At 39.3% G+C, this 16,480-nt stretch overlaps 1 protein-coding gene across 6 annotated transcripts in view; it reads left to right on the top strand.

Moving 5' to 3' along the window:
* Window positions 1–16,480, top strand: part of PDE4D (phosphodiesterase 4D) — a gene marked incomplete at its 5' end in the record, with an annotated part of 1,034,128 nt that overhangs the window by 829,576 nt on the left and 188,072 nt on the right. The gene's annotated exons all lie outside the window — the stretch shown is intronic.

The raw sequence follows: 16,480 nt of genomic DNA on the forward strand, positions 1-16,480 counted from the left end.
AGCGCTCACAGTACTTAGAGCTTGTGTGTTGGAACTACACGTTGAAATCCAGGACTGTGTGCTTGCTTCTGTTCCCCAAACTCTACTTCTTTGATTCCTTTCCAATGTTTGCCATTGCCTAAGCTATGTGTGTTTTGGTAATAGGAACACCTGGCCTTTAGATGTAACTTAATCTCTACCATTCCAAAGATTACCTTTCTGGGGTCATCTTAACATGATGTCTAGGCCATAAATATCTCAGGTTTCTACACTTCCCAAAGGACAACAAGCTCACATTACCAACATCTTTAAATTCATACATTTTCCTTTACCTTACGCCACATATAAGGCATTTTCATATTGTAATAATTTATATATGCCTGAGATTTCTTGGTGAAATAAAAGTGTTGATATAATATCCAAAAGAGGTAACTTCGAGTCTTTGGAAACTTTCTAATGCATGACAACCTCTTTCTTTGTCTAGGGTACAGAGAAAGGGGTATATTTTGTTATTTCAAATGAAAATAAGAACCCTAATATTCCAAGCTGCTCAATAAGAGAAGTGTCTTAGTTGGGGTTTCTATCACTATGAAGACACATTGTGACCAAGACAACTCTTATAATGACAATATTTAATTGGGGCTGGCTTACAGGTTCAGAGGTTCAGACCACTATCATCAAGGCCAGGAGTAAGGCAGCATCCAGGCAGACAGACATGGAACTGAAGACTGAGCTGAGAGTTCTACATCTTGTTCCAAAGGCAAAAAGGAGAAGACTGGCTTCTAGGCAGCTAGAAGGAGGGTCACATAGCCCACACCCACAATGACATACTTACTCCAACAAGGCCACACCTACTTCAACAAGGCCGTACCTCCTAATAGTGCTATGCCCTGCACAATGTATATTCAAACCACTACAACAAGTGTCTTGTTTTTCTTACCCCATGTGCAAATGCCTATAAACTTATATTCATTGTGTTTAAATACAAAACAAACACTCCTTTCTTTCTTTATATGTACATATGTACGTACATATAAGTGCTCACATTTCTTCTGATGCATGTATAAGTAATTTTTTAGCATTAATTCAAATGAAAGTATGAAGAACCAGCTTTGAGAATAATTTTATTTGTCCCTTTCAGAATCAGGATCTTTTATTTTTTTAATTGAATAACTTTATTTTAAAAAACAAAGATAATTGTACAGATTTTAAAGGCATTTTTGCATAAACGTATATGAATACATTTTTGTCAGTACTTGATTCCTTTAAAGTGTGATAGTATGCCTTAAAATCTTACTAGTTACAATGAGCATAAAGTACATGTAAAACAAGATGTAACCTGGAAATAGTCAAAGTTTTCTTGGTGTGTAAAGATTAAGCATAATGTTTTTTTTTTTTTTTTTTTTTTTTTTTTTTTTGGCCTTTGTTTTTCTTGAACTTCATAATATAGCTTGTAAGTTGTTTCTGGGGTGTTCAGAGCTTTCTGGGATTAGTATCCAATTATCAGTGACTGCATATTATGACTGTTCTTTCATGACTGGGTTACCTCACACAGGATGGTATTCTCTAGATGCATCCATTTTCTTAAAAATTTCATAAAGTCATTGTTCCTGATAGCTGAGTAGTGCTCCATTGTGTAAATATACCATGATTTTTATATCCATTCGTCGAATGAAGGGCATCTGGATTCTTTCCAGCTTCTGGCTATTATAAATAGGGCTGCTATGAACATTGTGGTACATGTGTGCTTGTTGTATGTTGGAGCGTCTCCAGAATCAGGGTCTTATGTAGTCTAGATTTGCTTACCTTGCTCTGGAGTCCAGAGTGACCTGGAACTTCTGATCATTGTGACTCCTCCCAAATACAGGGATATGAAGACCACACTCTTGTTCCTAATTCATAAATTTTCAGTTTGGGCTGAGAAGCACAAAGCAGTATTGTATCTGTGTGCTGCATGTTCCTTCTGTTGGCTATTTGCCTCTGTGATAGAAGTAATGACCACACATACATGAGACTCAACAGTATATCTCCTTTATAAAGGCAATGTTATGTCTTCAGGATAAATCAGGGATTGAAATTTTATGCAGCTTAAGTAAACTGTCTAACACTATTCAGATACCCACTCCAAACTACATTCTCTTCTCTATCTCTCTATCTCTCTCTCCTTCCATGTCCCTCCCACTCCTTCTTTTTCTTCTTTTCTGCTTTCCCCCACTTCCATTCAATTATAACAAAATTCCAGCAAACAGATAGAGAGTGCTGTAGAAACACAGGAAGCATAATCAATACTGAGAATAAGTTTTGGAAATGTTTGAAAATAATGGGTGAATGTAGTGAAGTATGTGGCTCCACCTCATTTGTACAATTGAGATGTGCCTCCATCAATGTTTTACTGTGTAAAGTGTTGCTGCTGCTGTCCTGACTTGATTATTGTCCATTTTATACTTATGTTAACACACTGCTGTTCACAAATGGGTCCAGGAAAGAAATGTGGGACAAAGGGAGAAGACACAAGGCCGAAGGTCTGTAGGAGGAAGGCTTTCATCTCTGCCTTCAGAGGCTCTTGCATGTGGTGAATGGTAAATTGCCACAATCCTAAGAGATCATTTTCATGGGGCCTGGAGTGCTTTTGTGGGCTCAGGGGCATGCGTGAAACGGAAATCCATAATTTCACTGCCAGTTTAAGGAGCAGCATCTTTCTAGAGAAAAGCTTAGAACTGAAATATGAAAATATGAAATATGAAAAAGATTTGATATTTTTCCTCTTTATAAATCAAAGTTTAGTTCTAAAGTTCACAGAACCAGAAAGACAAAAGATTTTAAACATTTTAAATGTTTATTTTTAATTATATTTTAAGATTTTTAAAAAACGTTTCAGCTCCAAAGCAAAGATGGTGCCAAGTACCACATGCTCATTGAGCTTCCGGTTTGCATTTTATGAGGTGGGGCCATCTGCTCACTCTAATTCTCAAGGTCTATTTTCAAAAATTAGCCAAAAAACCAAATAAACACTTTTGGATATTAGCAAAATAGGAGCTCACGGTGGGGATTTTTGTTTTGTTTTGTTTTACTCATTCTAACTTTAAAAATATTTTTTAAAAACTGACCTCTTTTATTATTAAATTCCTTTTGATATATGGAAAAAATAGAAGTTATATCAGAACCTTTTTTTTCTATAAAAATGAACATGTTTGCAATTAGATTCTTACCAATCACTAGTGGTTGTCATAGAACATAACTGTTGCTGCAGATAGAGATTAAATACTACATACATGGTGCATATGTGGGCTACAGACTAAAACTAAATACTATATACAGACAGAGACTAAATATTACATACAAAATACATAACTGCTGCAGACTGAGACTAAATGCTACACACATGGTGCATACCTCTGCTGAAATATACGACTAAACACTACATTCATGATATATACTTGTGCTTCAGACTGAGCCTATATACTACATCCATGGTACATACCTGTACTTCAGATTAAGCCTAAATACTACACGCATGGTGCATACCTGTTCTTCAGATGGGGAACTAAATACTATATTGTAAATTCTTGTACTTCAGATTTAGACTATATAATACATACATGGGATATACCTATATATATGCATACATAGTACATACCTATGCTATTGAATGAGACTAAATACAACATACATGGTACATAACTGTGCTATGGTCTGAGATAAATACTACATATTTAGTATTAAAATGAACATGGCTATTAGGAAAGGCTGAAACAGGATTCTGGCATCAGCTTCTATAGCAGAGCAATCTTGGTGGAACCAAACCCTGTGCTCCATTCAGCTTTGTGTACACCATACTTCGAGTTCCCTGTACAGTTTGGATTAGTCAGTGAAAGAGAATAACTCTTTATAAGTGAGAAATAAATGAGAACCAAGGTTATGTGAAATTAATCCTACAATAAAAAAGAAGAAAAACAAGATACACATGACTAGAATATCCGAACTAATCCAAAAAATACAGGTTCAATCACCCCCAAAAGTGGGAAAAAAGTATCTCAATATTTGAGAGCATTCTTGACATTTAATTGAGAGGAGTTTTAATTGATAGAAAGGTAAACCTACCATGATTTTCATTGAGCACATAGTAGAAGTCCAAGCCCTAAGGGTCAGAAGTGAACATTACATCTTCATTGGGCATGATTAAAGGAGCCATCATTGGTAGTCAGAAAACAGTAATGCCATTTTCTTGGCTAAGGACCTGGCAGGTGCGGGGGGATTTGGAAACAGAGCTCAATAGACTCAGTCATCCCAGAAGAGGAACGCAGGGTCAGGGTGGCTAGGAGCTGAGGCACCCTGGCACCACGGCTGCTCAAGCCTCATTTCCTGCTCCCAGAGTAGCTGTCACAGTAGCTGATGGGTATTTGTAGAATGGATAGATGACTTTAGTTCCTGTGACTTTGATCCTTTAAGTGATCTTCATACTTGGAATATATTAAAGTATAATGTTTAATAGTGTATTTGACACCAGTAGGAATAGCCTAAAGACAATAGGCATAGTATACCCAAGTAATGTATTTTCTTCTGTTGGAGAACTATATTTGGCTCTAGAGCTGTCTTTGGGTTCACACAGGAAGGACCTATAGCATCAGATGCAGCCTCTAGCATCTTTGAATACTCAAGGCAATTCAGCTTCCTTGTAAAGGAGCTAGATAATGAAGAGTGTAGTGTTTTAAATTTGGATGAACTATGGAGCCTTTCTAGCTATATACCCTAAAATTGGTTTACACAGAATCGTGCACATGCAGAGTACTATCATTTTCTGAAATCATATTTCAGGGTAGCATCTGTGATCTGCTGCTTTGGGACCCCATAGCTCAAGTGCAGCAGGAAAACAGATCCTCAGTGTTAGCAACTCCTGGGACCGTGTCTCATCTGTAATCCAGAGATGAGCTCTAGCCTTCAGCTCTGTGCCTGGAGCAGCTGCTTTGTCCCTTTCTGGATCATCTTCAAGGTAGAACAGAGCTGGACTCACCTTCATTATAAACAACATCTTAGTCTATGTAATGTAAACAAGCTTATTTTCTCATACCTCTTATGAATATCTTGGATGGTAAGCCATTTCTTAATGAAAGTAGGTGTTAGTAAAGAATTTAAGAAAAAAAAGAAAATAAAACATAAGAGACAAAAAGGAAAGAGATTGTTGGTTTCACAGGGTCCTGGAATATGTTGATATGAGATGTTTGAAAGTAAAATGTACCTTTAGTCAGAACTGCAAGTTTACTTTGTTATACTATGTTGGATATCATTGTGTTAACAAACCCCAAACACAAACAGTGTAAACAATAAAGTCCATGTCAGTAACAGTCTACAGTAGCGCTTGGAAAGGCACCTCTCTAGTTTGTTCTCGAACCAGCAACCAGGAATCATCAGGCCCACAGTCCACTATCTGCCCTGTTGTAGCATATTCTACCTGCAAGGAGAAGGAATGCCCAGCAAGCATGTGGTGAGAGGTAGGGGTCAGCCCGAAGATAGCCGGTAGCATTTCTGTTCACAGCCAGTCATGTGGCCAAGCAATGGGGCCATCTGTGTTAGGGAAGAAGCCGAGAATGGAATCTGACAGACAGCCAACAGGATTTGCCCCATGGATGGCTTGATTATAGAACATCTTACTTTTCCAAGATCCTCTTAGCTTTCACCACAATCACATCCAGAACCATTGCAGGGAAACATGAAGGTTTTCATAGCCCTTTAAATTCATTGTTAAAGGAGACCCTACATTGTTTTCAAGAGCCAATCAAACTCAATGTCTTAAAGTTGTTATAATCCCCCCCCCCCCAGTAGGACAGCCACAGCACACCACTGTCTGCCCACGCACTCACTCTTTCCCGTTCTCTTCTCCATGTTGTGTTTTAAAATAAGTCCAGAGGAGAGCAGTTGTCTGTGGACATCAGATAATGTGTCTGTCAATGTTTTACCCTGGTAGGAATGAAGCACTGATGTCTGCCCCAGGCCATACCACTCTCTGAAACCCCTTTCTGTTCTTTTCTACCCAGAATGTGGAAAACCCATGTGTTTGGGTGGCTGAGGTTGGAAACTGAGTAATATCACTTCTCCAAAATAGATTTAATAGCAGGGCTGGGGAAAGGTTTCCTGACCTGTTTGAGGGTAAGTGCAGTTCCAGAAAAAAGCATGGTTGTATGAGTTTTCACATTCATTAGTAGAAAAAAAATATCAGACTCCCATGACACTTTTAAAAGAAACTGAGGAATAACAATTGCAATTTTGTTTTCAACTATAATTTCCCCTCGACTTTTAAAATTTATTTAACCTCGAATATTCTATTGCTAAGGATTTTCCTAGGGGAGTCATCATTTAAGAATTCTTACCCATTCAATTAAGGCTTTAGCAAAATTAATTTGTGTAAGTCTAAAGACCACATAAGCAGAAATGTACATTTTTGTGTAAGTCTAAAGACCACATTTCTAAAAGCCCATTTCCAAAAGGAGAACGGAGTCTCTAGGGAGACAGTACACCTGCAAGTGACTCTCATGGGACATTCAGAGCGACTGAATGTCCTGTTTGACGGGCTCATCCTTATAGTACTGAGAAACAGGATAAGCATCTCTGGAGAAACTACTGGCAGAGGGTGCACTGGATACAAAGAAAGTCGCTGTGTCTCACTCACCCATTAGGAAAGCGCAGCTGTACCATCTGGGCCATGTTGTTTCTTCCCACCTCCTTTCTGACTGTGGATCCCCATTTACAGTGGGGTAGTGAAGGTTAGGCTCCAGGCTGTTGCTTACTGATTGTCTCAGTTCCTTCCTTGTTCTGGGCGGGGGACACCACATAACTACAGATTGTTATATAGTTTGAAAACCATAGGAGGTTTTTTTCTTGGCAATTTTTTTGCAGTGAGGTCTTACAACTGTAAGACCTTTATGTGCCATAAAACCTGGACTCCTAATCACATTGGCTGATTATTGGTCTGACATGAAAATATGCAAAATATTCCTGATTAAAATGATCTTTATGACTACAACCTTTGAAGTTTCTTCACAGACCATTTCTTTAAATGAATGTGCAATCTCATTTCTTTAAACAAATGGCCAATTACTAATCAATTTTTTTTAAAATGCTGACACTTCTCTGAAGTAGAGCCATATCCTTAACCACAGTGAACAACCAGGAGACAGCAGTGCTGTATCTAAATGTATTTATAAATTCACAATGTTTTTCTTGAGCAAGTACCCATAAGGCACAATTGTAGGTGCTCTAATTGTAGGTGATACACTAATGAAGAAAATAGATTAAAATAGCTACACACATCCTAATGGGAAGGAGATTATAGTAAATAAAAATTAGTTTGTCAAAGACTAGTGAATATTGTAGAGACATACAAAGAGGAAGACATAGCTAAACCTCACAGGCTACAATGGCAATTTTACATGGGACAGTATGAGGCTAGCCCACTATGAGTAAAATTTTCACTGTGGTAAAATTGACCTAATCACTTGGGAAAACGTTACCCAGGCAGATAATGTCGCACAGGTGCACAAAGCCCTGAAGAAGAACATGCGCACTTCAGTGGAAAGAAAGTCACTAAGTGACCCAAGATGGAAGTGTAAGATACCATTAGAGAAAATGTGGGGATCCAGATCCAGATCCCTAAGGGCCTGAGGTCACAGTGAGTACATGGGGACTAGAGAGAGGGGACTTTGCCAGGACCTGATTATCATCTTAGCCTGATTATTCTGTCTGCAACTTGAAGAATAAGTGTGAGGGAGTGGGAGGACGTGGGGGCAGAGCACAGAAATATGTCTTCCAGTGCGAGCATCTTCAAACGGTTTTAGTTTGTTCTGTATTAAAAAGAAAAAAATAAGACAGAAAAGTTCTCTGCCTCCTCTTAGCTCGTTGGAGTTGGAGGAATGTGTTAAAAGGAAAAGTCTGACAGAACCAGAACAAGGGAAGGGAAACTGAGTCAGTGGTCCTCGTAGGGCTGTTTCTGTCCCCCAAGTATAGCCCATCTAGAGAACTGTGTTCTTCATGTGTTATGGACAATGACCCCTTATTAAAAATGTGGTTTGAGCTGGTGTGAAGGCAAGTGGGAGGCAGAGGTGGGAACATCTGCATGAGTTTCAGGCCAGCCAGGTCTAAAAAGTGATTTTCTAGGCCAGCCAGGTCTACACAGAAAAACCCTGTTTCAAAAGAACAAAGAAAGAAAGCGGTTTGAAAATACTTCTATTCACCTGTAGATTGCCTTGTGTGTGTGTGTGTGTGTGTGTGCGTGTGCGTGTGTGCTTTTGGTTTGTTCTTTGCTGTGTAGAATCTTCTTTGTTTGACCTAATTCACTTAACTGTTTCTGTTCTCCTTTCTCATGCCTGTTCATGGATTACAAGACTACAATTGTGGACCTGTCTCTATTGCTCATAGTAACCAACAATTTGTCTGCAATACTCACCAAAATTCCAATAACATTTTCCAATGAAGTAGAAAAGCAAGTCTGCTGGTAATTCTGAAAATTCATATAGAACCACAAAGACCCTGAATAAGCAAAGTAGACTTAAAACATGATTGTGTGTGTGTGACTTGCTGTGAGAGTGGGTACACTCATGCTGTAGCACATTGTGGGGTTCAGAGGACGTCTTTTTTGAGCCTTCTTGGATTAAGACTTTATCCTTGTGAACTCCCTTAACTGTTTTCACCTCTGAGGAGGCGCTGTTTTTAAGCACAGTCATATTATAGATGACACCTTCCAGGTTTGAATATTTGGTGCATCACACTGCTCTAATAAGTATCTCATAAAAAAATGGAGTCTTTCTGTATTATTTGACCAAAATACACAAGGCCCATCTGCCTTATTTTTTCTTATTTCAAACTCCACTTATCAACTTCATCTTACATTCATTTATTTTTCTGTGTTACTTGTCACTGACAAGTCATAAATGACTATTGTTTTCTGAGATCACCTGATATTTTTACTAATAAACTATCAAATATTTCACTCATTAGTAAGTACGTACTGTCAGTGCCAGGCTTTTGTTCATGAAAACCATGTGAAATTGTAATAAAATTTACTTTATTCTCTCTCTCTCTCTCTCTCTCTCTCTCTCTGTGTGTGTGTGTGTGTGTACATGAATGTGTGCATGTGTGAATGTTCATTTGTGTGCATGTGTGTACATGCATGAGTACATGTATGTGCATGTTCAGGACAGCTCTGTGGTACCGATTCTTTCCTCTCACCTCTATGTAGGTTCTTGGGGTAAAACTCAGAGGGCAGTGGGTTCAGAACAAGAAGTGCCATTTTGTAGACAGCTACTGCGGTTGTCTTTTCTTAAATGCCTACCCTCTGTGGAAAAATGCAAATGAACAGCCACAGTAACATTTAATCTAGAAGGAAATAAGTTATCCTGACTATCTAGTTTATATCTGTATGAGTTTTTGGTTGAGAAAGCATCGTATGTGCAAATGCACTTTCCTATAGACTCTATAAAAATACCCAAACAGTTAATTTTGTGAAGTGTTTTCTTTATTGCAGAGAAGCTATCTGGCTTGCAGAAAAATGTTGAGTGGTTCTTAGTGTTCATAAGAAACAAATTTTAAAATCATATTGTACTGATAAGAATGAATGAAATATTTGATATGAAGAGGAACACTTAACTCTCATCCAGACATCCTTATACATGAGGGTCAGCCTCCTTCTCCTCCTCAATGGCTAGACACCAACTAGACCCATTGGATAGCCAACAGTAAGGGATGGTGTACCCTTGGGGCAGTTAAACAAAACAAAAATCAAAAAAAAAAAAAAAAAATCAAACTACTTAACAATGTAACTGCCTCTAGGGATACCCTACATCTGGAGATGAAATCTTGACAAGTTGTTTCTACCCATTATATTCAGCTACAGTCTGCAGTACTTGGTGGGACCTCTATGCCTTCCAGGGAACTGTTCCTTCCCCTTGATGGGTCTCTACCCTCTGCCTCGGCATTTGCACATCACTATTATGGAGGAGGGTAGATGCCCTGAAAGCAGCTGAAGCTGTAAGAGCAAGCTGGGCCAGCATGTGGCACCTCTTGATGGCCAGGGTGCACTCCCCTGATCTGTCCCATATGTCCTATGTCCCTTCCTCCCTCATGTCTCTATTAAAATTCTTCTCCAAGTGTTGTGTTTGGACACACAGAGTGACTCACATAGAGACAATGATCTTGGATGATCTCAGTGGAAGATAAAGATTAACAAAACTAAAACACTGGCCACCAAATATAGTGGGCATATACTAGTGGCCAGGCAATGAGATAAGTGCTTTCTAACCATATTCGCTTCTAATCCTCATAATGGCCTCAGAACTGCCTGTCTTTCTTTATCAGGAAGATAAAGATAAGCAGGTAGATGATTTAGCCAAGAGTATCCAACTCTTAAGGAACAGAACCAAGGCTCAAAATTTAAACGTGGTTTTCAAACGTAAACCCTCTAAGAACCACTTTACCTTGTAGAGCAAAACACCTGTGTTGTGAACACATCATTCTCAGCACATGGCTTCAGAAGCAGTACATAGATGCTTCTTCCTGGCTTTAGTTAAGGGTCCTATGGTTTCCTCTGAGCATTCAGCGTGTCTTTCCCAGGAAGCCTCTGAACATAGTGCTTAGTCCAGGAACTGACATTGATAAGGACCCTTAGGAGACTAGCCACTGTAGTCCTTACTGTGTCTTACCTCATGGCCCTAGCGTCAGTGTTGAGATCCTAAGGGCTAGAGGAAATGAAATAAAGCAGGTTCCGGGGAGAGACCCACGTGGTAATGGAGGATCAAAAATTTCCCACCAAACTTGTGAGAAACAACACTTAGCAACCAGTTCTAAGGTTAGTAGACAGAAAGTATGGGGAATGTTGAGGCAGCTGGATCAGGATAGATAGAGACGCCATTACTATCCGTTGATCACACTAAAATGGAAAAGGGAGGGGGGCAAATCTGAGAGCAGTTCTGCTGGGTGGCCGGTTTGGGTTGGCCAGTTTGTCTGATTTCTGTCTGTCTCTTGCAAACAGAAGGCTCCATAGGGGGAAAAATTGCCATCCACACACAACCTTCAAGAGTTCCGCATACATCGCACCAACAGGTCCTGACTCTTACTGCCCCCCTCCGAGGGACCAAGAGAGCAGCAGCGTCCCTTTCCTGCAATTATCTATTTGTAAACGCAGTTCCTGTGAGACGTCTGAATGCCTGCACTGTGTTTAGGGGGAAATACATGGGACATCATTATACCACACCATTGTTTTCCATGAGCTGAGACCTTCCACAGACTTTCAAACACCCCCTTAATCCCAAGAGAGTCCTCTGACTCTGCAAAGAAGCCTCCAAATAAGCAGTTGAAGTATCTCCTTTACACCCCACTGTTGTATTCTTTTTTTTTTTAAAAAAAATGAGGGTTTAACAAATTTCAAATGGTTAAGTTGTGGAATGAGCTTTGGCATGTATGACCTATGAGTTACTCGGAATATCGCTTTCAAAGAGTTAACACTGAAAGGTCTGTCCCAGTAAGGATGTTAAGAACTGTTCTGCTTCCCTACCATCATGGGAGACATTGCAATATAAACATAAACACAGTGTTCATTCGCCCAGGCTCTAGAGTCAAACAGTTTGGGCTTACAACAGACCCCTGTGAAGAATAGCTCCAAACACATTACTTAGTGTAGAGGCAGTTCCTGGGTTCCAGGGTTCCCTTTGGTTAAATAAAAACTAGGGAACTGTGGTGGCCCCTTCCAATGGTGAAGGTGTGATGTGCAGAAAGCAGACTGTGGAACACATTGACCATCCTCCAAAACTTATCATCATTGTCAGTGTTGTTACTATGATTGGATGTTTTGCTTCCTCAATTCTTTTCCCACTTTCCCAAGCTTCAGATTATAATGTGCCTCGGGCTCCACCTAAGTGGCAGTGGGTCCAGAGGGAATTCACAGGTCCTGTGTGTGAACCAGAGGATGCTTAGGAAACTCCCGACTCTTTGTCTCTTTGATGCCAACAACAGAATTAAGATGTTTCCCTCCCCTACTCTGTTTATTAATACCGAAAACTATGGAAGCCATGTTTCAAAACCAAGCAGCTCATTTCAAGCCATCTCTGTTTTCAGCATAAATTAGCCCTCAGTTTAAATGAAGCTAATTTTCAGAAGGTTAAGTCAATGACAGGTAGTCTCACACTCAGTTGACTTGTGGCCCACAGCCTGAAACAAGTGCTGTCTTTCCTTGTTTGTAGGGAACAAGACATCTCAGAAGGTGTGCCCCTTCTTCTCCTAGTTGAAGGGTTTGGTCAAGAAGCCTTTTATTTGGGAGGGGTCCCTCCCTCATCCTTTGGCTCTTGATTAATTTTCTATTTTGTGTCTATTCAACTCTCCCCACAATCGCAGAAACAACACATTTATTTTCACAAGTCAAGCCACATGAATGTAAACAGTCTCTCACATCTCAATCCTGGGCAGTGTGTCTTTCCACACATCCCTCTATTTCGAGCTGATTCTGACATGCCTTGGCCCAGTTTCTGTTCACATTCCCAGCCTATCTATTGGTTGTACAATGCAGTGTTGCCAAGTTTGAATGTCCTTACCGCTCTTTAGTGCCAATACAAATGGAGTCCGTCTCTGTGTCCTGTTTGACTACTCACCTCCACCCTTTCCCAAGCTTGTTTCATTTTGCCTGGACATCCTTGGCTTTGCCTGGGCTCGTTACTCCTTCCATGCATTAAGCTTCATTTATATATGTTGTCTCTTCTCACACACACACACACACACACACACACACACACACACACACACACACACACACAGAGTCCCAGTTCATACAGCACTATGCTCTACTGTTTAGGGGCTATTTCTAACTGGTGCTGTATGTTTGGCCTTTGTTCCTTTATAGACTTCACTGCCTTGTTTAAAAGTCTTGTTTCACACATCTGTATTCCCCTGGCATTAATCTAAGAACAAAGAACTATGCACTTGTTTATTAAATTCTTCATCATATGAAATCTTTCTATAGTGTTATTTACCACTACCGATATTCAAAATAATTTGAACTAGGTATTTTCAGGAATATTGCTTTTCCTTGATAATGATTTTTGAGTAAGGAGGCACTTACTATAATGATGGAAAGCTAGCATGCCGATGTAACCTCCTATCAAATGCCTACCTCCCAAATCAAACTAGTCTGAGAAAATTTGTGTTCCCAAACTTAAAAGGCTTTCCCAACCTATCGCTGATATCACCGGTGCTTTGCTCAGTGTAATAGACATTGCATGATGTACTTTGGAGGATCAGTGATTAGCAATTTTAAAGTTAAGGCCCAATAGACATGGGCGACTCTTCTCAGCTCCTCCCTGTCAACCTGCTACCAAGGCAAACTCTTTGTCAAGCATGCATGGTGTGTGCCTTCAGTTCCAGCTACTCAAGGACTGAGGCTGGAAGGTCACTTGAATTAATTTAAAAGTAAAGCTAATAAAACTGTTTCTTAGATGGGTGTAATTTTAACAAATGTTTGTCAGCAGTTTATTAGTTTTTGAGGTGTTATTTTAGGTAATATTTAGAAGGTTTTTTTGAGTCTTTAATAGGTAATTAGACCTTCTCATTACTTTATAGTAGGCTCTCCACATTTAAGAACATTCTCTCCATCTAGTGGACAAAGTGTTATATTACATCTACAAACAAATGGCAAAGTTCTAGTTATGTCTCAGACCAGGCATAATTTAGCCAGTTAGTAAATGTTTTCATTTTCATGATACTATTAGTATCAAAATATTTTAAGATATCTAGTATTAGTTTTTCAAAAAATCTACAGTAATGTGTCCCAAAATTTAAGATTTTCTTAATGGAATAAAAAACATTGTATTTAAAAAATAGTGATTTTTTTTTTTTTTTTTTTTTTTTTTTTTTGGTGATTCAGTAGGCATTGATCTTATTAAAAAGAGAAAAAGTCAACCCCAAATCATAATCTTCTATTTCCTTTATTGTTCATGAAGAATATGGAGCGAGAAGGTTCCTTCTGTTCCATTTAACCCTGACATCATCCTGCTAAGTAGTAAGAAGAAGCAAGCACAGATGCTTTGCAGAGCATTTCCATCTTTAGAGCTTCTGTGACTGTCTCTTTAAAGGGAAATACACCCCATCCTTCCCTACTCTTCTGAATAGGGTCTTCCAGACACATATTGAGTAATGCTAAAAGCTCACTTTAGTTACTACTCCTCTATAGAACATCACAGGTATCTCAGCCTGAATTAAACTATTGCTTTTATGGTTTTTAATCACAGTATACTCATAATAGATGTTTATCAAATGTGTATTTAATGAATGACACCCAAAAAGAGCCTCCCTAAATTCCCCTGATACCACTATTTATTACCATTAAAACCCTGTTTGACCCTGTATTACCCAGCTGTCCAGAGGAGCTGGGTGAGTCTAAGGCCTCTTGTTTGGTCCACAGCTACTGACTTGTGTTCATGATTCATGGAATTCATGGAATCACGTATAGACTGGAGAACTCCCTGGAACTCACTGTCCAGCCAACCTCCATTAGTCAGTAGTAAACTCCAAGTTAAGTGAGAGAATTTATCTCAAAAAACAAGGTGGAAAGCAGTCAGTCGATGGAGACACCTGCCTTCAGTCTTTGGCTTGCACCTATGCACACATACACACAAGTGTCCATACACCACACACATCACCATGTACACACAAAGATGTGCAGTTGGAAAACATTACTTTGACACTTTGAGCTACATTATCCCTTTTCCTGCTTTTCCCCCTGCTTGGAGGTTTCATTTGGGTGTTACTTGGTCATAGATGTGTAGGTGATCGATGACTTCATGACCCCCCCCCATTACTGGAGCATGACACTAAGTATGGATAAATATAAAAAGGAAAAAAATTTTAAAATGTTTTAAACTAGTGTGCCATAAATTGTTTGTGTGTATGTGTGTGTTTGTGTCTGTATGTGTTTGAAGGGGTGGCTGCACATGCACATGGACATGCTGAAAATTAACCCCAGGGCATTGTGTATGTAGGGCAGCACTGTACAACTAAGCTGCATGTTCAGTTCTGGATAAAGATTCTAATGGGGGCATGTTGGTAACAGTTTAATTTGAATTCATTTGTGCATTCAGTCACTTCCTTTAGACACATGCCCCTGGCCTACAAGGGACTGTCATACTCTCTTCTCCCAAAACAGATGAGAATTGAGTTTGATGCTGATTGATTTCTCACTAGAAATGTTTTTGACTTCTGAGTTCTAACTATTCCACTGAAAGCTTTTATTTTTTTTTTTTTTTTTTGTTTTTGTCCCCCAGCTTTAAAATCCTTACCGAACTCAATGCATTTCATTTCTTCTGTTTATTCATCTCACTTAGCACAGCGTTTGTTGTTCTGTGATATTGGACTGGAGGCTGAACACCGGGCCTAATGTGTGTGTGCGTCATTTGTCTGTACCATCGATCTGTGCTCTTAGCCCCAGTAAAGGATTGAGACACATTCACATACATGATCTGTCCTTTGAGAATTTGGTAGAACATGTTTTGTTCATTTTCACCTTCTCTCCTCCAACTTTTCTCAACTTCTCTTTCTTTCCCACCAAACTTTACAAACTTCCTGAATCCAGGTCAATATGTTCTACCCAAATATTTTTGGATAATGTGGCCTTCCACTGAAGCATTGTACGTTTAGCAGTAGCTACACTCTTTGAGACAACTGACCCTCCCAATCCACTGAGGGGTTTTGTCTGTTTTAGATTTGCACAAGTACTGTGCATGCTGTCATGATATTTGTGGATTCATATTGAAGCCACCCTGTTGTGTCTAGAAGATATTTTGTTGTAGTCATCTACTATTACTGGCTCTTAAAGTCTCCTTCTCTTCTACAGTGGTTCTTGAGCCTTTGGAAGAGGGATACAAGACATATGTTCCACTTAGAGTTGGGAATTCTGGAGTCTCATATTTTCTAACCCTAGATCAGTGGTGCATCTCAGGGCCGTTCACTATCTATTGCAAATAGAAGACCCTAAGATGAAAGATGAGAGGTGCATTCATCTATTGGTATAGTGATACATCATTAGGAGTTAATACTTTATTCATTTTGCATCATAATAGTAATTGGCTCTCTATTAGGGTCTATGATATGTCTACCCATAGGTTCTTGACCCATCCAATAAAGGGTTTTGAAAGAACACATGACATGCTGAGATACCTCAGATTCCATTTTGTGAAAGCTCAAAATCTGGAAAGTAAGACCATGTACTAAATGTCTTCAATTAACTGTCAGTTTTAACCTTAAGGAACAAACAGGGCAGTGTCTTTGGTAGCTTCATAATGCTCTTAGATTTCTGCCAGAACCTTTTAGATAAAAGCTAAGTCCTGAAGAATGAATGTCAGTTGTCTTAGCAAAGGAGGGGCGAGTAAACAAGAGATCAACTCAGGAAGCAATGGCCAGAGAAGGGTGGTAGCTCAATGTGAGTTGGCTGTAAAGTGCCTGGTGGTCCAAGTTCTACCTTGGGATGAGAAGA

Source organism: Micromys minutus (genome assembly GCF_963924665.1).
Source record: "Micromys minutus genome assembly, chromosome: 20".
NCBI lineage: Eukaryota > Metazoa > Chordata > Mammalia > Rodentia > Muridae > Micromys > Micromys minutus.